The sequence below is a fragment of the Orcinus orca genome, chromosome 6 (genome assembly GCF_937001465.1).
Source record: "Orcinus orca chromosome 6, mOrcOrc1.1, whole genome shotgun sequence".
Taxonomy (NCBI): Eukaryota; Metazoa; Chordata; class Mammalia; order Artiodactyla; family Delphinidae; genus Orcinus; species Orcinus orca.
This window is the reverse complement of record NC_064564.1, coordinates 74,286,360-74,312,777: the sequence shown is the minus strand read 5'-3', so window position 1 is coordinate 74,312,777 and position 26,418 is coordinate 74,286,360. Positions and strand designations below refer to the sequence as shown.

Genomic DNA, 26,418 nt, shown 5'->3' with positions numbered 1-26,418 from the left:
GTTCTTTGGGACACTCGTCCATCATTTTCTCAGTCTGCTGGCTTTCTGAATAGTCTCCATTCCTTGTCCCAACACCTTGTTTCCTGACTTAGTGGCCTGTTGTGCGGCGAGCAGTACAAGCTTGGACACGGTAATAAAAATGCTTATCTTAACCCACTAAATTGATATCATTTACATTTTAGTTGGACAATTAATTTGGCTTATTATTTGATTTGTCATTTGAAAAATACTGTTTCAAGCCATATTAAAATTGGAAAGCCATTTAAAAATGATTTGTAAGCCTTGAAAATGATTGGGGGATTTTGAAGCTGTTTAAGAGTTTTTAACAAAGAAATGGAGTGTGATCCTTTGGTATCTTATTTTATTTTGTGCTCAATTAACATTTTAATTAAGGGTAACAAACAATAATTAAACAGATGACATTTAAATTAATTTTCTCACTATAAATAGTCTGATGGAAATTATTGTAAAATCTGATCTAAATATTTCTCATCACAAAAACAGTGACCTCAAACTACCTATGATCAGAAACATCACCCCACTTTTTTCCAGCTTTATTAAAATATAATTAACATATAACATTGTGTAAGTTTAAGGTGTATGACATATTCATTTGATACATGAATATATTGCAAATGATTACCATTATAGTGTTAGCCAACACCTCCATCAAGTAATATAATTACCATTTCTTTTTTGTGTTGGGAGCATTTAAGATCTACTCTTATCAACTTTCAAGTATACAATACAATATAACTAACTATAGTCACTATGGTGTACATTAGGTCCCCAGAACTTATTCATCTTATAACTGGAAGTTTGTACTCTTTGACCAACATCTCCCCTCACCTCCCCGCCGGCCCCTGGTAACTACCATTCTAGTCTCTACTTCTCCTTTTGGTATTTTAAAAGAAAATTCTGCCTGTGCCATGGAGCATGACTTGGAGGGGATGGAGACATCCCAGGTGTCAACCATCTGTACAAGAGCCTGGAACTTCACTGAGTAGCAGAGGGGCATCTGCCTCTCCTTGTCATGACTTGGCCCAGATGTCCTGGGAACAATTGGAAGGCTAGGGTTTTAGATGGTGATTTCCACGTGAGCAGCAGTCAGACCAAGACAGACCAAGAAAATAAGGAACTAAAGCAAGGGGATTATGAAATCAGTCCAGTCTTTTGGAGCTGGAGTTTAGAAACTTCAAGCTATAGAATCTACTTGCATGATAGTCATGTGTACTTTGTTATCCAAATTACTTAGTATTTTAGTCACTCATGTATTCATTCATTTAAGATGTATAAAACAATTACTATCTGTCAAGACTGTGTTAAGTGTCAGAGATTTAAGGAAATAAGGCTAGTTCCCGGTCTTAAAAGAGATCCACACATCTTTCCCTGGAAGAAAACAAATCTTACGTTTTCTGTATTTATTTCTCTTTTGCTCTTTCTACGTACTTATTAAAAGTCTGAAAATCTAGCCTGGCTTTGTTGTAGTGAGAGGAACCTATAGTATCAGGAAAAACCAGCGTCACTGGAAAGGGGAAACTTGAGAGAACAAATCTGGAGCCACTTGGTTCAAAATGGACCTCTCTATGGAGACTTTGCTTCCAGTAAAAAAAATCTTTTTGAGGTTCTGGATTTTGTTTGAGAGAGTTGGCATTCCCTTAATCCTACATTATAATCTTAGTATAAGCCTTTTCAAGCATGTTAACTATTAGGAAAATCAGTTGTTTATCACAAAGAACTGAAAGATGAATGAATGACACTCTCCATTATTCATCAACACGTCTCTCTAAATGTGTTTAAGCTATCAGCGAGTAATGCTGGCAACAGCTGAAACAGGCTTACAGAATACTAAGAGACAAAAGATAAAGATCTGAGCAGTAACATAGAACAGAGGTAGGCTTATTCCAAGCACACTTTCCCCCAAACTCCAGCACACACAATAACTCCCTCTGTGAGTAGCAGTCTTCCGTGGAAGATCAAAGAACTAACACTTGAGACTATATCAAGAAATCTAGTCGTTAAGGAGCCAAAAATGTAGATCAGAATCTTCTTTCAGATTAACTCAGGATATGAAGCAGAAGAAAATGGGCAAAATATCTTTCCAGTGAAGTGAGAAAGGAAAAAGTACAAGAAAAGAAAGCAGTAATCTATAGTTCAAAGCAGACCCCTAAAATATGGGACATTCAAATATTGTATCTATTTTGGGTCCCTGTAGACTGTCTCATCCCCCACCAAGTTGCTGATTATTTGTCCCACATTCCTGAAGATTATAAAAACACTATAGAAAATTTAAAGTGCTAACTGAAAAACAAGGAAGTTCTGAAAACTGTTCAATAATCTTGGTCATTATCACTGCAGGGAGACTGGATTCAATGGCAAACCATTCTTGGTTTCCCGTTTGGCCCAAATAATTGGAACTCAGTACTTTTACAGGCAGTTTATGGTACCTAGTGAATAGTTCTTTACTACTTCTTTAACTTGCAGAATAAAATGGTAAAATGCTCTTTGTGGCACTTTCCAGCCTTAAGACCTTGTATGTTCAAACCTTTTGAAAGGATACACCCACTTGATTATATATATATATAATAAAAGGAAAGATTTTGTCGGTAGAGAACACATCCTAACTGTGACATTCCTGATAGATGGCACCACAAAATGGGTCTCATAGACTTCTGAATCTATCTGTCTTGATGGATAATTTAATATGCTAAATAAAAGCCCCAATTGGGAATGTGACTTATACAACATCTGTTGACAAAGACCACTTTAACCTGAGAAAAATGCAGTTTTCCCTGGATTTAATCTACATGTAAGGTTTGACCTTTAATTTCTTGCACAGTGAGTCAGCATTATTTGGTGCTGCTAAGGAGTGTAAACTAATTTCCACACTTGCTGTTATGCAACCCATAGCTTTATCTTTTCCCTTTGCATTCTCATAACCTTGAATCTCATCACAATCCCAAAAGCACTTGTATACGGTCTTTTGTAAAAATGCATACACCCTGTGTGTACACCTGAGGTCTTGTTTATATTTGGTTACTGTGGTGGTAACCACAGAGCACTTTTGGGCTAGGTGTCGCTGTTTGCATAAAAACTCAAATTCAACCTTAACTTATATACCCCAGAACCTAGTAAACACAGTGAATTCCATGGTGCTCAATTATTTTATATGTAAACAGTGCCTCCTAGAATTCTATGACTTTTGTGGCCTTAGTGGAGATAATCACCTCTTTCATAAAGATTTGAGGGAGCCAGTGGGGGCTTGCTCTGAGAAAGAGGCCACATTGTGAAAAATTTCTGAATGTGCTTGATAATAATAGTTCAAGCCTTGCTAAAATGGTTGTCTTCTGTTCTCTAACAATTATTTTGTGGATATTCATGAGAGGAAAACATGAAAGAAATCAGAATGTTATTTAAAGCATATTATTTCACGAACATATAATACCCTAGTTTATCTAAAATGTGTGAGTCTTAAAACAGCAGTTCCTCTATTAGCAGGTCGAAATGTAGAGTATTGCATAGTAGCCAGGGGATCCAAGTCCAGAAGGAAATAGTTTTAATATACTGAATTATTCAAGCCTATAATCTCTTGGATTGTTTTGTAACATTTCACTCCACTATTTGGAAACGTTTCCAAACCACAGAATGTCTTCAGCATTGCAAATAAGTTACTATGCCAACATCTGCCACCCTGTTGAGCCGCATTATAAGATGAGTTCCCTTAGTACCAATTATTTTTTGAGGGACTAGATTCACTTGGTTGGAAACATCATGCTTTCAATAACCTTTTAACACAAAAACCTGCGATCTCATTGCATGCATGCTTTCAGTCAATCAGCATGTGTTTATTCAGACATTTCCTAGGAGGTACAGGACTGGGTATAGTACAGAGAGTAAAGACAATTAAGAAACAGCTCCTGTCCTCCAGGTGCCCAAAGTCTAGGGCAGAAAACAGATAGATAATCACAACCATAAAACAATATGATTCAGATAATAAGCAAGATCAGTGCAAGATGCTCTAGTAATAGAAGGATTAGCAACTGACTGGTGGAGCCTAGAAAGACTTGAAGAAGTAAAATTGAAGCTGGAAATTGAAGGTAATATTTAAGCCATTCAGAGAAGAGGAATTAAGACTTTCATGGTAGAGGGTGCAACGTTATAAATTATAGAAACTTAAAAGATTAAAATATATTAAGAATATTAAGGCAATGACGATTTATATGGCATGGATGATTTACAACTTGAAATGTTAGAGAATGTATGGAAGATGACAGGGAAGGTAGGATGAGTCTTTAGTCTGGTGTACCTATGTACCAGGCAGGAAGGCTGGACGTCATCTCGTGAGAAACTGGAAGCCTTTGAAGGTTTTTTGAGCAGGGAACTAGAGACATCATTATAACTTTACTTTAAAAAGATAATTCTGGTGGCCATATTTAATGAACATCTATTAGTTTTCAGTCGGTCCTACCACCCTTAGTTTGGAATACTGCCCCTTCCTTGCTCCTTGTAATTTTGGTGGGGTAGTAAGCAAGGGTTTCCACCTCTCCACCATGGGGTTGGGCACATGGCACAAGCTGGCTAATCAAACTGGCCCAGGAGTGAACCCTGACCCATAAGAGCTTAATATAAATCTTTGGGGGTGGGGTGGGTGGATGACATACATGCTAGTGGTCATCATGCTTTTTTCTCTGGAAGTGCTACCTAAAAGACTTATTCATGTGAGCCTGTGGCTCCTTGGCTATCTTTGTCACTATGTGGACAGAACCTGACCAAGGAGGCCAACGGTGAAAAAAGCAGAGCTGAGGGATGGAAAGAGAGACAGAATTCTGATGGCATCATTTGAACACCTGTATCTAGCTATGCTTGAAACCAACTCTCTTCTTCAGTTTTCTTATTTAGTAAATTATATTTTGTTGTTTATTTCATAAACATAATTTGAATTTGGTTTCTGTATTTGTAGTTGAAAATGTTCTCACTAATGTAGAGGATAAAAGTCAGATAAAAGTGGAAGAAGAGAGATGTACTTATAGGAATTAAAGTAATCTACATGAGTGATGATAAGGGCCTGAACTAAGACAATGGAGCTAAAGAAGAGAGGCTATATCCAAATGTATGAATCCTGAATGGACGCGCTTCAGTGACTTATTAGATGTGTTAAGGAGAAAGGGGAGAGGGAGAACGAAGACTGACAGATGTTATCTATGAAACACTCTCCACCATAATTTCTAAGCAAGTGAAAGGTCCCATTCTTAACTAAAATGAATGATTGAAGAAGCAGGATATGCTTTAGTTTTCCTTGGGGTTCAGTCCAAGGAAATTTATATAGTTTATTGCACCCTGGTGAATAGCCAGTGTGAAGAAACAGAGGCTGTGTGTGCATTTCCTCCTCAGTACTCTGGGAGTCAGGTTCCAAGCTTAGTGTATTGTAATTAGCTAACATAGCACTTGATGTTCCTTCATCTAAAAGCTGGGCACTGTCAGATGTGACCTGCCAGCTAAGCTGAGTGCTACGAAAGGATGAGGATGACTCACTGTGCTCTGCTGCTATGCCTGCCACTGCTCTGAATAAGATAGAAACTTCAAACCCTCATCTTTGAAGCCAGTCTTTGCGGGTAACTCTTGAGCAGAGCTGTAATTCAATCTCTAGTTCCCAGAGGTATAAGCGATGTTGTTTCAGAGAGATGATGCCACTTCTGTGCCAAAATGCAGCTGGAAGAGGATCTTGTGTGATTTGTCCAATATGATGGAATGAAAAAAAAAAAAAACAGACTAAGTAGGCGCTTAGAATGTTAGTACTTTAAAAAAGAAATCAAGTTATACAGTATCTAGTCTAAATCTGTAACCTATAAAGAGCACATTCAAATTTTTATGTAAAGCACCAAGACTTCAATATAAAGAGAATGAGCGGGAGACCCACTCATGAAGAGACATGCACAATACACAGACTCAAGGAAACCTATTTAGCCTCACGGGCAATCCAATAAATGCTTACTGAAACTAAACCAAAGTACCTTTGCATTACTAATAACTTGGAGGCAGGAAATTAAAATGTTAAAATGAAATCATGATTTTGGAATTGAGTATGGCAATATTTAACTTATGGTATTTAAAACCATAAAATATCATTACTCTTACTCAATATTCCTACTCTTGGGATTATATCCTTAGGATATTATTCGGCAGAAGAAAAAGATATGCACATAAAATGTCCATTATAACATTCTCTGTAGTATCAATATATTGGAAAAAGCTTAACTGACCAATAACAGGGAATGGATAAACAAAAATGCTGCAAAAAGGTATATAGGCACAATGTTATAAAACAATGTGGAAATATTGAAAATAAGATAACTTCTGAAATAAAGAAGCAGTATTCAAAATTGAACATACACTATGTGAATGAAAAATGTATATTTGGACAAGGACTAAGTTGACTCAAAGAAAATGGAAACAAAGTAATGCATGTATTGAAACTTAATTTATGACTGAGATTAAAAGGACAAAAAAGGAGCTACTCAATAAATAATGCTGTATGACACACAGACAAAAATCAATTCCAGCTAGTTAAAAAACTTTAATGTGAAAGGTAAAATTTTCAAACTTTTAGAAGATAATCTAGGAGAATTTTTTTCTGGCTTCAGAACAAGGAATAACTCCTTAAATCATACATGAAAAGCATTTACCATAAAAGAAAAATGATACAATTGACTTCATGAAAATAAGAAACTTCTGTTCATCCAAAGACACCCTCAAAAGAGTAAAAATACAAGCCACAAATTGAGAGTAGATATATGTAACACATATAACCCACAAAGCCCTAGTATACAGACTACAGGAAGATTTTAAAATTGGGTGAAAGTCATGAATATATATGCTTCACAAATGAAGAAGTATGAGTAGCCATTAAACAAACTCATTAATAATCAAGCAATTTTACATTACAATCACACTGAGATATGCTTCATTCCAGCGTTGCTATATATAGCTGCATGGATCACCCACTGCTCAACTCCAGGGAGCACCATCCTTATGAACTCAAATATGAGTGTCATCCCCTTGAAGCTGTGGAATGCACTGGCTCTGTTTCACAACCGCTAAACTGGCAAAAAATCAAAAGTCTGCCACATCAGCAAGGATGTGAAACAATGAGAATCTCAGTTACTGCTTACTGACGTGTAAATTGGTTCAACCCCTTTGGAGAACAGCTTGTCATTATCTAGGACAATTAATGGCAGGTTTAGAGTAGGAATGGGAAAGAGTGTTGACCAGTGACAAACAGAGAAATGAGCAGATATTAAAAATAAAAATGTGAAATGGCTCTAATCCGGATACATTTTTTTCCCCAGATGTCTTTAGAAGCCTGGCAACAAAAGTGAGGAAAGCAGATCAAGACAGGATAAAAAACTGTCAAGATAGATGGGGCTAAAGGTCAGGAGGGCACAGATAGGGTGAAGTTGAAATAATTATCCAGGCTATCCTTGTTCGTATATAGACTAAGGCATAGGCCAGCATACTATGACCTGTGGACCAAATCCAGCTTGACTACCTTTTTTTGTAAATAAAGTTTTACTGAAACACAGTCACATCCTTTCATTTCTGTGTAATCTATAAGCTCCTTTTGCTCTACAACAGTGAAGGTGAATAGTTGTGCGGAAGCCTATGGCCTGTTAAGCCTAAAATATTTATTATCTCACCCTTACGGAAACATTTTGCTAACCCCTGGACCAAAACATTAGGAAAGTAAAAAAAAAAAAAAAAAAAAAAAAATTAGAGTGCTTGGTAAAATTTTAATGAAACAATGAAAAGATTCTTGATCTCTATCATGGAAGAGAATTACAGAATTCATGTACGTAAAGTTAAAGCCAAAATGCAAGATAACGAAGTCCAGAGTGTGTTCATGCCAGTGGTTGCCAATCTGATATCAAGTTGTGATTAAATTTAGCAGACTTTTTGATCTCTAGTAATCACAGTGGAAAATCTGGAACAGAAGGCCAAACACTCCCTATGAATTGACAAAATTCTACATCATGTGGATGTAGATATAACTGACTCAATTAAAAAGACCAAAAAATAAATGGTGAGAGATTGAGTTTTGCTACTAGAGTGTTTGGGTATTCAATTACTTTTGATGACTCCTGTAGTTATGACAATAGTTTACAACAGGGGTATCCACTCACAGATGTATTTGTCAGGGCAAGACTAAACAATTATAAATGATTTCCAAAAATCCAGATAAAAACTGTCCTTGTCCCTCTCCCATAAATGTTCCTATGAGTTCACTTCAGGTTTGCAGGGGAACCCTACTCCTTGAGGTCATTCATAAGCCATATTCCAAAAGTCATTGTCATGCTACCCCTTAGGCACTATCACCAGTTGACACTGTCACTGTCACTTTCACTCTGGTCAGGACTGAATTCCCACCTCATCTAGCTTCCTGCTGGTAGAAAAGGAAAGAGGAGATAGAAGAGGTATACTTGATGCCTGAAGTCCTATACCTAGACATATAACTTCTGGAACTGTGCCATGCACTCACATGTCAGCCTCAAACCTATTATTATGGAAGATGAGAATAATGGATTTTGGAAGAGAAGTAGCAGCCTCTCTCTCTCTCTGTCAAGGAATAGTAGCTTTCTATCTAGTAGAAGAATGCCAGCCCAATTGATGCTAAGCAGAGATGTAAATAATATGATTCCAAATGTGGAGATGATAAGGTAACCTATTCATAATATTTGCTTGAAAAAAAAATCCATAAAAATTCTTCAGGGTTTTCTACTTTTAAACTGCATTATGAGAGATATGCAGAGATCTTTTCTCTCTTTCGCTTGGGGATGAGAGGAGGAAATGTAATATTTTTCCAGGCACTGAAACTTCTATATATTTAGTTATTCAGAACATGAAAATAAAGTTGGCAGAAAGACAATGTGGTCACAGAACAAATTAACCTCAACCTAAGATAACAAAAACTGGCAATGCAAAGCTGCCACAAATTAAGAATACTGGCCCGGTGACATGGTCATGGTCTCCTTGCCTCTCAAGGCAAATAAACAAAGTTTCGTGGGAAGTATCCTCCTATACTAACCAAAGAGGAACACCAAGTCTCTTGTTTTATTAACTGGGTTAACCACAGTCTCATGAATGGAAACTATGGTGCTGATGACTTTCTGAAGATTCTTTGAACCAGGTGTGCTGGTTGGGGACCCTGGTTCTTAACTATAATATGAATATTTTATCTATGGCAACTCACGTTGAGCCATTGCTCAGGTAATCTGGAAGCAATAAAACATTAGCTGTTCAGAGGATGAATACTGGGTGGTCTACACCCAAATCTAAGTACTTCTCTAACATCAATATCAATAATTTACAAAACTTTAAAAATGATTATGAAATATTTTATTATGTGCAAGGCACTTCCCTCTGAACCACATCTGATACAAAGCTGAGTGAGATGGGCCATTTCCTCAATTTATAAGCTGCTGGAAGAATGAGCAAGCATATGTATGGGAGCTAAATTAAGAGATATATCAAGGTATTAACACATTTCTATAGGAGGTGGCAAGTCAAAGAAGGTAGGGACTAAATTGATTTGGAATGGTGAGTTGGGAAGGACTAGGAAGACAGTAGGACTCTGAGGATATTACTGACCTCACGAGACCTTGGTTTTTTCATCCATACAATGGGGAGAATAGTACTTTCAATCCAGATTTATAAAGCACTTAGAATTAGGTTCATAATAACTTCAGTTGTCATTGTTGCTGTTTTTGTTTCGGCTAATGTAATTTTCTGAAAGTTTGATTTTGAATAATGAACAGAATTCCAATAGTTTAAAATACTGGAGTGTAGAATTCTAGGCAGATGGGATGGAATCATCAGCTACTGGATACTTCATTGGTATGAATCCAGACTGCAGTGGGATTTAGTATGGATTTACTAAGCAAAATGCCTTTCTAAGCCAGCTGCCTAAAAGAGACTTTGATACACCAAGGTTTCTGTGTCCTTGAGTCTACATTTACAAAGAAGGATTTAATTTACTCAGTTTTATGAATTTCCTATTTTACACTTTTGAGGGAGAATGCCACTAGTCTCTTTCTATATGTTGACTGGGGTAAAAGAACTTGTCCATGCACATATCAGTGATAGCCCATATATGGAGGTACATAAAAAAATATAAGGTCAGTCCTCACTCATATGGTAGTTGAAATTAAAAAGTTACATAATGTTAATTCTGATACCGTGTAATGGTACACTGGGGTCAAGTGGTAAGGAATGAATAACTTGCAATTCTATGGAACACAGTGGAATCTCTGTATGCTAGTACTTCTTTTTTTTTTTTTTTTGCGGTACGCGGGCCTCTCACTGTTGTGGCCTCTCCCGTTGCGGAGCACAGGCTCCGGACGCGCAGGCTTAGCGGCCACGGCTCATGGGCCCAGCCGCTCCGCGGCATGTGGGATTCTCCCGGACCTGGGCACGAACCCTCGTCCCCTGCATCGGCGGGCGGACTCTCAACCACTGCGCCACCAGGGAAGCCCCAGGACTTTGAACTTTTGAAGTCCATTTTTTTTGAGAAACAGTTTGCATCGCCCACATATAATGTTAGGAGATTATAATTGCTTAGGGAGTTCATGACTCTCTTACTTAAAAAATTAGTCTTCATACAGGAACATGAGGGAGAGAAGTGTGCCATTGCTTTTTTGCCTAGGAAAGCTGTATCCTGGGAGAAACAACCCCCAATGGTTTAGAGGGAAGCTTTGAAATCTGGGTTGAGGACAAATCATGACACTATTGCCTGAGGGAAACCATTTCCTGTGTTCACACACCATTTATTTTTAAAATGTTTAAACTCCATATTCTAAATTGCTCTTCAGTGCTTTAAAGTCATAGTAGTCTGACTTCAGAGAGAAAAGAATCCTCGATTCTCAAACCTTTCCAAAACTAATCAGAGCAACTTAGGAAAGATTTTAGATTAATACCGACTCTTGTTTTATTCTTTGAATGAGGGGGAACTTGAGGCAAATCATTCTTTATCCTTCAGAAACAACAAGAAAAATATACAAATTTATCCTTTTAGAATATTCTTGAAGTGTTATCCAATACATGCTAATCATTATTTATGTTGTCACAATATCTAAGAATTGAGACTGAAACAATAGGACATGGGAGCAAAATATTTTAAATGGCATGAAACTCATATTTCCCCAGGGCAGCCATTCCTGGGTCAGTTTGAAAGTAATAAAAACAGTTTCTCAGGCTTTTAGTATCCATGGTATTGCAAGGTCTACAGCCTCATCAAAGAATCATACATTAACTGGTATAGTCCTTGGGTTGTCACATGTGGTCAGTAATAAGTTTCTATCTGCTTCCTCTTTATATTTTTAAAATAATTTATTGAGGTGAATTTTTACAACATGAAATTAACCATTTTAAAGGAAACAGTTCAGTGACATTTAGTCCATTCACATGTGGTGCAGCCACCACCCTTATCTAGTTCCAAAACATTTCCATCACTCCAAAGTAAAACTCCTTCCCCATTAATCAGTTTCTCCTCAGGCCCTGGCAACCACCAGTTCACATTCTGTCTCATCTGTTTCCCGTTTTGTGATCTATTCCTTTTAGCGAGTGTTCTTACCAGGCTTTTGCTGTCCATAAAGTCATCTGAGAGCACCTGGCTGCAGCCATTTACAGCTAAAGAAAAGCTGATCTTAGAGCCAAGGACACAATCTCTCTCTTGGTGGTCACTAAGCTGCCAATAACAACCCTCTGCTGCCTGAATGCCCTCCTATCTCCATGGCTACCCTACCTCCTGGGCATTTCATGGGCTCTACATCTCTGCTGCCATGACTGACATAGTGGAGTCTTCAAAAATACCAGTGATAATGTATTTTCTGGGTTCATTAATGTACCAAAGCCACTGTGGGAGAGTCTTTCTCTCTCTCTTAACTCTTGCATTTCTCTTTATCATGTGAGTAACAGATAAATTAAAAAACCCTGGAATTTCTTTGTGTCTGTGGGAGAATGACTTTTCATTAATTAACAGTTTTTTTTTTTTTTTTTTTTTTTGCGGTACGTGGGCCTTTCACTGCTGTGGCCTCTCCTGTTGTGGAGCACAGGCTCCGGACGCGCAGGCTCAGCGGCCATGGCTCACAGGCCCAGCCGCTCTGCGGCATGTGGGATCTTCCCGGACCGGGGCACGAACCCATGTCCCCTGCATCGGCAGGCAGACTCTCAACCACTGTGCCACGAGGGAAGCCCCAATTAACATTTTTTTATTAATTAATTTCAGCCTACTCTCTCCTTACATTATGATGAAAACCCATGTTTGGGAGAAGGGGTGCTGAGTTAGGAGCAAATCGCAATAGCAAATGGCAAGTTGTGATCAGAATCAACCCTCATCTCTGACAATCAAAGCATTACTATAGACCTCAGTTTGTTTCTCTGGTGCTATCCTCACTTAGAGTTATTCCCAGGAAGATCTTAGCCCTTCCTTTAAAAATGCTCCTGATGGGTCAATATGATCAGTATTCTGGACACATTCAAAATATCTCAACACTGGTAGATTTTAGCTTGAGTTTAGGTTCAACCTGGAACTCTAAGTACAAGTATTAAACTTAGTATTGGAGCGGTAACAAACTAATATGATCTTGTATGATTTTGTAATTTTAATATAAATTGACTAAAATTTTCTATAAAAGGGAAAAACTGAAAAAAAAAAGCTCCAAATCAGGAAAGAGGTTTCTATACACATACACCTTTATGCTTGTAAGTAATAATAAACAATATATACCATATATAAGAGAGTATGAATATTTTCTTATATTGATTGCCATTTATTAAAAAAAGTTTCTCAAAATTATGTGCAAACAAAAAATGAGCAAGTGTAAAAATCTAGTAGTCTTATGAATGAACTAGTTTTTTTTTAAATGACTGTGCTCTTTTTGGAAAAATAATTTCCATTTCACTCATTATAGCAGGCTAGATCATGGGGAAATTCTCCTTCTAAAACACAACTAAAAATGCAAGATAAAAATATAATAAGTAACTGTCGAATGCATACTTGGCTCAATAAGAAAGTAAAAAAAAAAAAATTCCAGAAGCCAAAAGAACAAAGAGGAAACTTAAAATTGAGAGGTAAACAAACTGTTCCTGCTCTTGAGAATGTGCTGCCTTGATAGCCAAAGGGTTTAATAGCCAAGTAAGGAGAGCAGTCAAGGTTGCAGGAAGAGGAGGTAGGAACTAAGACCCCACATGGTTGAATGGCTTACATTCACTAAAGAATGTAATAGAAAAATATGCCCTTTGAATCACTGGATGGGGAGGCAACAGCATGGTCAAACAGCTCCTTAGTCTAGGCTGTGGGTGTAAAAAAAATTTCTTCCTTCTTTGAGATTTCATAAACAAAGGCGTTTACTCTTTGTGTTACATCACTTAGACTTGAAACTGCAGTTCCTCCCAAATGCTAATGAAAGGAATATCAGAAAGATAATAATAAAATGTTTCTTCTTCTCCTTACAATACAGAGGAGCAGATACAATTTCATGTCTTAAGTTTAGTTCTGATAAAGTGGTAAATTGAGAACATTTACAAAAACATCTCAATATGATTCTCTTTCCCAGTATGGAGATTTGTATAAAAATGAATAATCCTGTTCTATTTCATAACACATTCTTGGAAGTGTTATTTATACAAATAAGCCTTTTAAGACATTCAGATTTTGGCGGTTGTTGCTGTGTTTTGTGAAATATAACCTCAACAAACTTCTACGTGTTTGCCCAAGAAATACTATTTGAATTGACAGATTATTTGAGGTTTTGTTGTTAGTCCAGAAGAACTTTAAACTTTCCTTTTTTACCATTTGTTTATAAAGACACAATATATCTGTGATTCTGTTGAATTCTTCAGTTAAATGAAGGTTTGAGAATATTCATCTTATTTAAATCAACACAAGATAATACAAAAAAAAAACCCATGATAATTTTAAAAAGAATCAAAACTCCAGAAAGAAAAAAACATAGTCATTGAAATTAAAAACTCAACTGATGCTCTAAACAACAGATTGAAAATAGCTGAATAGAGAGTAAGTAAAATAGAGTATACATTTGAGGAATTATCTAGGATGCAGCACAGAGAAATCAAGATATGGGGATTATGAAACAGATTTTCAAGAACACAGAGGTTAGAATGAGAAGGTACAATATATATCTAATAGAAATAAAGGTCATAGCAAATATAAATATTTTTAAGAAGAAGATAGGATCATCATAAGTCTTCAATTATTTGAAAACAAAATTTTAAATCCAATGCCTAATACATAATGTCTAGCACAGTCAGAAGAAGAAAAGACAGCATGAACAAAAGCCAGAAGGATCAACAGACAAAATGGATTTCTCAATGCAGAGACTTAGGATATTGGAATTATCAGACACAGACTTTAAAAGATCTATATTTAAAAGACAAGACTAATAATTTCAGAAGAGATCCAAAAACTGAAAAAAGAATAACAAAAAAATAATACTTGAACTAAAAATGGCCATTATCAAATGCCGCCTAGATGAATTATTTAATAGCAACTGGACACAGTTGAAGGAAGAATTAGTAAACTAGTTAGGATAGAAGAAAATCTCCATAGTGAAGCCTAGACAGACAAAATACTAACAAAAAATAGAGAAGAGTGAGTAAATGACTAAATAATAGAGACATGATCTAATAAAACATAGCTGGAGTCCCTGAAGGAGAAGAGAGAAGATTCAATGCAATCCCAATTAAAATCCCAGAAGGCATTTTTGTGGAAATTGGCAAACTGATTCTAAAATTCACATGGAAATAGAAAGGATCTAGAATAAACCGAAAAACTTTGAAAAACACAACATTGGAGGATGAACATTACCTTATTTCAAGATTCATTATAAAGTAACAGCTATTAAAACAGCGTGGTATTGATATAAACACAGACAAAGAGATTAATGGAATAATATAGAGTCCAGAAATAAACCTACATATACATGAACAATTGACTTTCCACAGAAGGCACAAAGGCAAGTTGGTAGAAAAAGAACAGTCTTTTCAACAAATGGTGTTGGAGCAATTGGATAGGTTGACACATAGCTGTTGAAAGTGGGTTTTTTCTTAATTTTCATTTTAATTATTACATTATCTGCAAGCATGTCCCACTTTATCAAGCTATTTTTGTATCCTTTTTCTCTTTTATTGCTCAGTCTTTCAAATGCTCCATCTTCTATTTTTCAAAAAGTCAAGTTTTGGCTTTGTTGAATTTCTCTATTTTGCCTTTTAAAAAAAACTTAATTCATGCCTTTTTTACTCTTATTAGTTCCCTCTTTCTACTTTCTTTAGATATATACTGTTATGGATTTCCTACCTCCTTAAAATGTGCAGTTATTTCATTCATTTGAAGAATTTTTTCAATATAAGTTTCAGGAATAAAAATTTCCCTTGAAGTACTGTTTTTGCTGAGCCTAACAGATGTTAATATATGATAATTTTATTATCATACATTTTTAGATGTATCTATATTTTCACTCGCAATGCAAGTAATTAAATGCGAATCCAATTTAGCTTTAGTTCCAGTATGCAAAGGTTTTTTAATATTAGAAAAATCCATAAATGTACCTGACAACATACAGAATTAAAAAAAAAAAAAGAAAATCTAAGGTAATACAAAAAAATTATTTTATGAAATTCAACACATTCATAATAAAACAAAACCTCTAAATAAAGTAGGAATAAAAAGAACCTTCTTTAAACTAATAAAGAGTTTCTAAATATAAACAAACAAACCACTATCAAAAATCAATCTAAACAGGAAAACATTTGAAATGCTACCTTTAAAATCAGGATATAGAGAAGGATGCCCACTAACATCACTTAAATTCTACAATGTGTTGGATGCTTTAGCCAGTGTAATACAAATTTGAAAATCAAGTACTCAAGAATAACTCTAACAAAATCTGTACAAATCTCAACACGGAATTTTTAAACTTTATTAGGAAATATTAAGGATTTGCTAAATACACTGGGGAACTATGCCATTTCATGGATAGAAATGTTTATACAATGAAGATGTCAATTCTTTCCAAATTCCAATCAATATCTCAACACATGGCTTTTCATGAAACATAAAGTAAAAAAGATTCTAAAATATACATGGAAGAGTATAAAGCCAAGAATAGCAGGTACTCTTCTAAAGAAAAAGAGCAGAGAGAATAATCTTTTTCTACTAATGGCAAAGCTAGACATACTAATTAAGACAATGTGGTATCAGTAGTTGGATGGGCAAAATGACCAGAGAAATAAAGAACTCCCCCGCAAAACACACATATATTTGTATAAAATGTTATTCTATGACAAGATATCATGTCAAGTTATTGGAGAAAAGCAAGATGTTCAATAAAAGGAACTTGAAAAAATGCTTATCCACATAGAGAAGATTAATCAGTACTGCTACTCAATGCTCTGCTGGTAAACCAACTCTCTAAAAAAACAAAACAAAACAAAACAAGGCCCTGATTTGCACTGGTTTGTAGCACTTGACAGTTCCCGTAATGCAAATACTCCACCCATGATTGAGTTTAAGTAACCAGTGTAAAGTCACCTGACTCTCAAATTCCTGAAAGATTAACAGCCATGCTTCCTGAGCTAGGATGAGCCAGCTGCAACACCCCACTAACTTTACTTCACACCATACACAAAAATCATTCCCAAATAAGCTTCAAAGGGAAAAATACAATTTAAAGTTCTTAGTAGGAAAAGATGACAGCATATCTTTGGTCTGTGTTATTTGATTAGTTTTCTTTTAAAAAGCACAAAAAACAACATTGACTGTAAAAATAAAAGACTGATAAATTTAACTGCATTAAAATTAAGAATATTTTGATCATTAAAAATATACTGTATGTAAATTAAAATTTAGAGATTCAAAACTAAGAAAAGACATTAGTAATATGATTAAGGATTAGAATCAAGTATATATTTTTAAACATTACAAAATAATTTAAAAATACATAGACAATACAATAAAACTGCGCAAAGCACGTGAATAGGCTTCTACAAAAACAAAACTAACCAATAAACATATGATGAAGTATTCGAGATACTTAGTGACAAAAGAAGAACAAATCAAGAATGCAGTGCGATACCACCTTGTATCTCTTTGATTATTAAAAATTAAAAAGCCTGATACTCAAATGCTGAAGAATATGGATCCACAGGGTTATTTTTCCATTGGAGATAGAAGTGCAAATTGATACAATCACTGTGACATTATATCCCAAAGTTTAACATTCCTCTTCCTTAAGAAATATCAAATTTGATTCTAGATATATAGCCAATAACATGTATACAAAAATGTTCATAGAGGGCTTCCCTGGTGGCGCAGTGGTTGAGAGTCCACCTGCCGATGCAGGGGACACGGGTTCGTGCCCCGGTCCGGGAAGATCCCACATACCGCAGAGCGGCTGGGCCCGTGAGCCATGGACGCTGAGCCTGCGCATCCGGAGCCTGTGCTCCGCAGCGGGAGAGGCCACAACGGTGAGAGGCCCGCGTACCACACACACACAAAAAATGTTCATAGAAGCACTGCTCATAATAGCAAAGCCCCCCAAAACCCATTATCAAAGACTGGATGAATAAACTATTATCAGAAAAGTATATCACCCAGCAGTCAAAATAAAGAAACTACGTGACATGCAACAATATGAATGAATCCTATCTATAACATTTAAGGGAGTTCCCCGGTGGTCTGGTGGTTAAGATTCGGTGCTTTCACCGCTGTGGCCTGGGTTCAATCCTACAAGCAGCATGGCCAAAAAACAAAACAAAACATTTAAATAAGAAAAAAATAAAGTTAGAACTAACTAAAATGTATACACATACACACACACAAACACATGCATACCATATTCTGGAATACACAGAGATACAGTGGAAGTCAACCAAGAGAATAATAAACACAGGTTTCATAATTTTCTCATCCGGGTAGGAGAGAGGGGACAGAGCAATGGAATGAAGGACCACAAGTATACATGTAGGTTATCTTCAAACTACTTTGTTTTGTGTAGTGGTTTGGTAGTGCTTATTATGTTATTATACATAACTAATTATACAATTAAACAAAACAAAAAGATGTATCTGAAAATCTAAAGGAATAATATCAGGGTCACAGCAAAAACAAAAGGCACACCTGGCTGGAGTTTTGTAAATGATATAATGAAGGAATTTTTTACAGAAGGGTAGACAATCCACAAGGAATACTGAAGAACCTAGAGCTTGCACAGGTGAGCAGCAGTGACCACTCCTGAAAGCCTGAAGAGACAGGAGGTGGAAATGGTATTTTCAGAGCTCAGTGAATAAAGCCAACACTCTATAGTGAGGGACATTCAGCAAGGTCCGTAGTCATAGGAGGAAGAGTCAGCCCTGCCAGAACCCTGCCAGAATGCCAGCCAGCCATGAGAGAAGCAAGGGAGCATGTATCCTGGCCTTTCTCTCCTGCTACACTCCATTCTCCTGTCAGCACCTCCCTCCCTTTCCTATTGGTTGAACAAAACCAGAAGCCAGAGGGCAAGAGAGCCGTGTCATAAGGCAAAGAGATGAAATGGATCTGAAGTGGAAAACAGAATATCCAGTAATATTAACATGTACACACAAATATTTAAATAAACATCCACCAGCAATGACATGTATATGGGGAGAGATGTAAACAAGTTTAAAGTGTTCTACGTATTTAGATTGGCCAAGGAAAAGAGTAAAGGTACAAATTAATTTTAGACTTTGAACTATTATTAAAATAATAAACCCAATATAAAATTCCCCAAATAATAGAGAGAATAATTTTAAATTAATTTAAATGAATGTACACTAAATGAAAAATTAACATAGTTTAGTTTAATTTTAAAACTAATATCTTAATTAATTTTAAATCAATTTTTTATAAAGGTAAGAAAAGAAAAATCAAGCAAGTAAAACAAATAAAAGTATTTAGTAAGATGATAGAATTTTTAAACATAAATTTATCAATACATTATATTACATGTCAATAAAATAAATGATCCAATTAAAATAGAAAATCTGTAAAATTGCACAAATGAAGAAACCCCAACAATGGGTCGTTTAAAGAGACGTGCAACACATATAGACACAGAGATTGTAAGTAAGAAGATGGAAGAATATATATTATGCAAATTCCAACCTAAAGAAAAGCTACTGTGGGTATAATTTATCCGACAAAGGAAACAAAGGCAAAAAGCATAAAGATGAACAGGGACATCTTATAGTGATAAAAAGTTCAATTCACAAGGAAGATAAATCAAGGCTAAATTTGTAAGCACATAAAAATATAGCCTTACTAATGTAAGCTGCAAAGACTTGGGGGCTGTTTATTGCCAACCAATAGAAAAATTAAGAAATGCACACCAAAATAAACCATGAATCAAGGAAGATATCACAATGGAAATTAGTATTTTTAATTGCCTGAAAATGAAAATACTATTTCCAAACTTGTAGACACTTCTAAAGACATGCTTAGAGGGAAATTTAGAGCTTTAAATGAGGGAAGTGCATTAAAATTTATAGGTTGACTAATAAAAATAGAAAGCATTTCTTCCAAACAAAAAAAGAGGTGAAAATGGAGGAACAGAGAAATTGCAATCACTACAAGAGAAGAGAGGTAAGAAGTAAAGGAGTATGCAGTTACCTCTACAATAGTCCTCTCTTCTTACTACTACAATTACTGATTTTGAACTATGAGCCTGGTTGCCCAGAAAAAGTGTACAGTCTTTATTTTTCCTTACAGCTAAGTGTGGATATGTGACTAAACTCTGATCACTGAGGTCTAAGCTTCAAGGGAAACCTCCTCAAAATGCAGTGGACCCTAGTCCTTTGTCATTTTTCCTCCCCTTTCTCCATTCTGAATCCTGGGATATGAATGCAATGGTTGGAATTCTGGCAGCCTTCTCTTACCAGGAAGCCAAGAGTCATAGTTCAGGGATGCTGGGGCAGTAAGCTGAAAGGAATTCCCTCTGTATCTTTCAACTCTGCCACCATGCCTTCCCTGGATGAGCAATTTACGATGTCTGTTTATGTGAAAGAGAAATCCATTTCCATTTTGAGCATTTATTTTGGATGTTCCCTAATGGGCAACCAAACCTAATCCTAACTGATATAAGGACAAACAGAAAGCACAAAGTACATCAGTCATCACAATAATCAGAAATAGACAGAAATGGAATAAACGTACGTGTTAAAAGCAGAGACTCTGAGATTGGATTAAAAAAATATGACAGCTATGTGCTCGTTAAAACCTTGACCTAAAATGTCAGGACACTGGAAAGTTGAAAGTAATAATTATTTCAATAAATAAAATTAATAGTTTTACAGGAAAAAGGCAAGGAATCACAGATGCCTGAATTTTCGTCGGTGTTGTTTTGTTATAAGCAGAAAGAGAAAATTCAAGAAAAAGGTTTGATTTTGAAAAATGATACTGAGTTCAATCAAGGGTCTTAAAATATGAACTAAGAGACTAGGTGGTTAACCTAATTGAGTGAAAATAGGCTGAACTAAATACTAGAGATAGGTTGGGTCTATGTTTCAGTGCAGTGATCCTCAAACTTGACCTTGACTCAGAATCACCTGATGGGTTCCTTAAAGCACAGATTGCTGGGCCCTAGCTCCAAGGATTCTGATTCAGTTGTTCTGAGATGGAACCTGAGAATTAGCATTTCTAAAATATCCAGGTGATGTGGATGTCACTCCAACATTGAGCACCATGAGGAAATAGAGCCAGAGCTGCTTCAGCGGTTCTGACAGCTGACCACACATTAGAATTACCTGAGGAACTTAAAATGCATACCAATAGCTGGGCTCAAACCACTGTTACTGAATCGGAATCTCTTTTGTTTTGTTTTGTTTTGAATTCCCTAGGTGATTCCAATGGGCAGGCAGGCTAAAACACTCTTCCAGTCTTCTGATGGTCAAGTTAAAATCTGGGTTTTTATGTAAATGTTTCTATTTTTTTTTAATCATACTGCATGGTCCACGTAAACAAATATACAAGCTCTCAATTTTCAAATCCAGCTACCTGACTAGATGTGACATGTAGCTCAGGTACCGAACAAGCAGCTGGAACCTAAGCCAGAGCCTGGAAGATAAGTTTGGATTGTAGTTATAGATCTGGGTACATATGTGTGTGGGAAAAATCCAAGCAAGCAAATGCAAACCAAGTTTGATATTGTCTAGCTGAAACGATCATTTTAAAAAAAGGCTTTCACAAACATCATTTTCTATTGTATCTTACTTTTGCAATTGAATGAGTATCCATTTATACTACAACGGAAACTGGAAGGATTTCAAAATGTCAGCACCTGAGAAGTTTTTATTCCAGGTACAGATGGGAGGGAGGCTTCCCTTTATTTGAACATGAATATTTAGATTTTAACAATAAACTAGAAAAACATGCAGAGGGCATGACCAATGACAGCGGATACTATTTGGCAACCCTGAACTCCTGCTTAACATTGATTGATTATTGTATTGGGTGCCCATGACTGATGTAACAAATTACCATAAACTTGGTGGTTTAACACAGCACACATTCATTCTTACAATTCTAGAGGTCATAGGGCTGAAATCAGTTTCACTGGTCAATATCAAAGGGGTGGGCAGAGCCAGTTCCCTCCAGAGGCACAGGGGGAGAATCCATTTCCTTGTATTTTCCAGTTTCTAGAGCTGCATTCCTTGCATTCCTTGGCTCCTAGCCCCTTGATTGTCAAAGCTAGCTGCTTCAGTGGTCAAACTGCCTTCTGTTTCTGTGGTCAAATCTCCTTTGCCTCCCTCTTACAAGGATACTTGTGATTACATTTAAGGCCCACCCTGATAATACAAAATAATCTCTCATCTCATGATCCTTAACTAAATCATATCTGCAAACTTTCTTTTGCTATATAAGGTAATATTCACAGCTTCCAGAGATATCTTTAGGAATCATTATTCAGCCTGGGAAAATTCTATAAAATATAACCAAAGAAATCACATGATTGTTTTTATCATGCATAAATTCAAAATGCCAAAAATGACACTGAAGTCAAAATTCAGCTATTTAGCTTTCCAAATGCTGAGGCCAAGGTCAAAGGCAAATTGCAGATTTCAGCCAAATACTAAGAGTGAAGCACAATTTCTTAGCATGCCTACAGAGGGCACACGGGTTTATAACTTTTTTTTTTTTTTTTACTAATTTACAATATATCACAAAAGTTCCTCAAGTATTTGTTTACTTTTTTCACTAACCCATGATTTATCTAACCATCTGGTATTTTTTTAATTTCATAAATAATATTCTTTTAAAGATACTTGTTCATAATTTACACATATTTATTTGTTTCCTTAAAAGAAATTTCTAGAATTAGAATAACCAGATCAAGGGTTAAATGTTTTTAATATCTTAATACAATTTGCCAAGTGTTATTAAGCTCTGAGAAACGCTACAGGAAAAGGGTCATTTCTCCGCACCCTTACATGTGCCGGGATTGGGATAAAAAAAGTGCCCCTTGACTCTTAAAAATGCTAACTTGTTGCTGCGTATTTTGCACTTATAATTTAAATTTATTGGAGGATATTTTGGTGGAGAGTACTCCCTGAGAAACTTTCTTTACCTACAACCACGATTTAACTCACTTGCCTGATTAACTTGCACCTCTGAAGTTCCTTTGTAAAAATATTCTGACTGTATGATTTGCTTACAGGTTCAAAATCAGGGAAAAAAGAACGTGTGGCATTAGAAGTTAGGATACTGGTCATCTGGGGTGAGGAAGAAGGGGATAGTGACAGAGAGGATGTACAAAGTGGGCTATGGGGTTCTAATATTGTTCAATTCTTTGACCCCGGTGGTGGTTATTTTGTTTTGTTCCTTTCATGACTGTTTGTTGAGATGTTATAAATAAAAAGTTATGATTTTTGCAGTTTTTCTATACATGGTGTATTTGACTTAAAAAAATTTTTAATAAAAAATAAATTAAAAGAGAAAAAAATTAGTACTGACACTCATGTCTACATACACTCAGTTTTGGGCACAATCTTGTCTGCTTAGCAATAGTCAAATCTCTGCTCCAAAATCTTATCATTCACATGAACCTAGAAGTTCAACCGCATGATTAAATTAAATGTTATTCAAGTTGTTGATTTATTAGGAGGAAAGGGAAAGTGATTTCTATGAAAACAAAACTGAGTGTTATGCAAACAATCTTGTCAAATTATTAAACACACTGGCATAATAATAATAATCTGTGTATAAGACAATTGTAAAAAAATTAAAAATACATAAAAATCTCAAAGTAGTCTACATTCAGATTGCCTCAAAGATGTCTTTAAAATTCTTTCTGCACTCTGAGGAAACAACAACAATGTGAACATTATTTATGCAAGGTTATTTCAAACTCTAGCAGCAGACCCAGTTCTAAGAAATGGTTTTGGCCCATGAAGTTTAGCAAAACCTATTTAAAGTGAAATAACTGTCTTATAGAGGATTTAATCTACTATTTCTTTTAGTGACCCTACTGATTAGTGTCCTCATTGTATCAGGTAAGAGGGACATCTGCCATCTTAGTAACACAGGACAAAGAGAAAGCGATGATAGGATATGTGAGGAGCAGGGGAAATCAGAGGTAAAAAAATATCGCCAATTGGAAAAGATTGTCAGATGAACAGAAATTAGCCCACAAACACATATGTTCACATACTCGAATTCTCTTTCCACCTCCATTTTTTTTTTTTTTTTTTTTTGCGGTACACAGGCCTCTCACTGCTGTGGCCTCTCCTGTTGCGAAGCACAGGCTCCGGACGCACAGGCTCAGCAGCCATAGCTCACGGGCCCAGCCGCGGATCTTCCCGGACCGGGGCACGAACCCGCGTCCCCTGCATCGGCAGGCGGACTCTCAACCACTGCGCCACCAGGGAAGCCCTCCACCTCCATTTTTAATAGCAACTTGCCAACTGAGCACATATTCTCTCATCACATACAAGATCCACTTTTTCCAAATTATTAAAACCCAAATAGGCACATAAGCCCATGTGGTGTCTGTTGAAATTGCAGTGATCAAAAGCAAAGGGACATGTCCATTGCTGGGTTAACCACCTGGCAGACTCACCCAGTCATGCTGAAGGTGACAATGAAGTGTCAGGGATGGCAGATGTCACTGAGCAAAAGAAGTTCAACAAATTGATCCTGGATTTTGAAATCAGAAAATGTGAAAATCAGCTATTTTTTATTTTACCATACAATTAAGTTTGTTAAATATAAATGGTTTTTATTTCAATTACTCATGTGGGTGGGAGAAGGTTAGGTTCCATTAGCTTTTCAGTGACTATGGCTTGAATGGAGTTTTAGAGAGATTCCTTATAAAATGAGACAGCAGTTTCAGCAATGGTTGATGACCTGGTCTATATATTTCTTCGTATAATGACAGCTTTCACAAAGGACTGGAAGAAATCAGATTCAAAATAAAAATAAATTATGCTCCTTTCCCCATCCCCCCACTGCCATGTGTGTGTGTGTGTGTGTGTGTGTGTGTGTGTGTGTGTGTGTGTGTGTGTAACTTAACTTGTCCCTAAGAAAGAAAGGAAGATTAAACATCCTTCATCTATTAATCCCAAATTCAAGTTCCAGCCCCTCCTCTGATGCATAATCCTGGCAAAATATACAAATATATATTGTATATAAAAATACACACGATTGGGTCTAGTCTTGAAGTGGGGCTTCTTGGGCCCTGTGTTCTCACCAAAGCCACTTTGTAAGGGAGGAAAGTGATCTCCTAGGCCTTTTACCCATGCAACCACTCCTAAAAATATACTATTCTACGAGACAAATTCCAGGGGCAGGATGATACTTACTTCAGAAATAGAAATCTCAGGGCCTGTGGTTTCTGGACAGAAGAGATCTGCCCTTCAAGTAAGATTAAGGTTGGAGAGTTCCTGATACTCTAATCGCAATGCTTTACTCATAGAAGATACTTGGTAAATATTTGTTAAAATTTAATGTGCAGGTGTGGTAACCTGTTTCCAAAGCTGTTCCTTTTACCTACATTCAGTAATATCTGGCATAAAGGGACCTGTTCTTATGTAATTATTCAATAGAATATGATTAAGGATGAGCTTAAAATATTGAGATGACACACCAAATGTGTTATGAAGCTTTGAGCTTTCACTGCCTGGACAAGTGTCTGACTCCACAAACACCTGCAAAGCTGAGAGAAGAAGAAAGTAGCAAAACACAGCTGTCTGGGCCTGGCCAGAGCACCACTCTGCAAGTTACGTAACAGCTATTGTGTAATTGTGCATTTAATTCGGAACACATTTTTAAGAGAGAAAACAATTAGATTTTCCAAAAAGAATGAAATTGAGAGTGAGAGAAAGAAAGGGAGAGAGAGACAAAAATGGTGAAATAGCACAGAAGTTTCCATCTGGTCTTCAAGAGTGAAGCGCAGGGAAGGCAAGGACCTTGGGGATGGTTCTCTTAGAATCTAGGGGCCTGCCTATGAGTCAAATCTGGCCTGCCTCCTGTTTTTGTAAATAAAATTGTATTGCAAAACACCCTACACCCCTTAATGTATCGATTGCCTGTAGTTTGTTTCATGCAGGGTTGAGTAAGTTACAACAGAAACTATCTGGCCTAGAAAGTGGAAAATATTATCTCTTTACAGAAAAAGTTTGCTGACCCCCATTTTAGGTGAATAGAAGGCTAAGCTTGAGTGCCTGTGAGGAGTGACTACTCACTTAGAGAACCAAAACAGCCAATTCTCAAGTCCATCTGGGAATTCTCTTATGGAGAGGAGGGCAAGGAGAATAAATTGGAATAAGAGCCAGGGTTTTAGCATCCGACTGTCCTGAAATAAAATTCAGGCCAGTGAAATTCTTGTACATATTAGATTTGTGTTCATAAGCAAGCTACTTACTCTATGTCTGTAAAATGGGAAACCCAGTGAGGAAGGAAAGAGAAAGTAAGGCTTCTGCACCTGATTTGGAGTAACTACTCAGTAAGTCTTAGCTTCCCTACCTAAATCTCATATTTGGGGGAGCTGGCATTTTTCACTGGAAAAAATAATTGTTGTTCTTAATTCTTAGTAACCAGTTAAGAGCATCCAAAGTTTTCCATCTTGTTCTGACTCTAGCTTTTGCTAGAGTTTCAATAAAATAAACTATTGTACTTAAAATGGGAGTAGTACAGTTAAAAATTGTCCTTTTTGAATGTTCCCAACTTGAAACATTAATTTCATTTTAAGAACTTGTATTACTTGGGAGTCCTGTTTAAAGTCACTCTTGGTACAATTGCCTGCATCAATGATTGATAAATACCAGCCAACTTCCAAAACCAGAGGTTACTTTCATTTTAAATGAGTTTTAGCAGACGATATTGCCATATTGCTACTG

The 26,418-nt window shown here is 36.3% G+C and overlaps 1 protein-coding gene across 1 annotated transcript in view; it reads right to left on the bottom strand.

The window, feature by feature from the left end:
• Nucleotides 1-26,418, bottom strand: part of LOC117203868 (cytochrome P450 1A5-like) — a 169,474-nt gene that overhangs the window by 54,267 nt on the left and 88,789 nt on the right. The window lies entirely within an intron of this gene.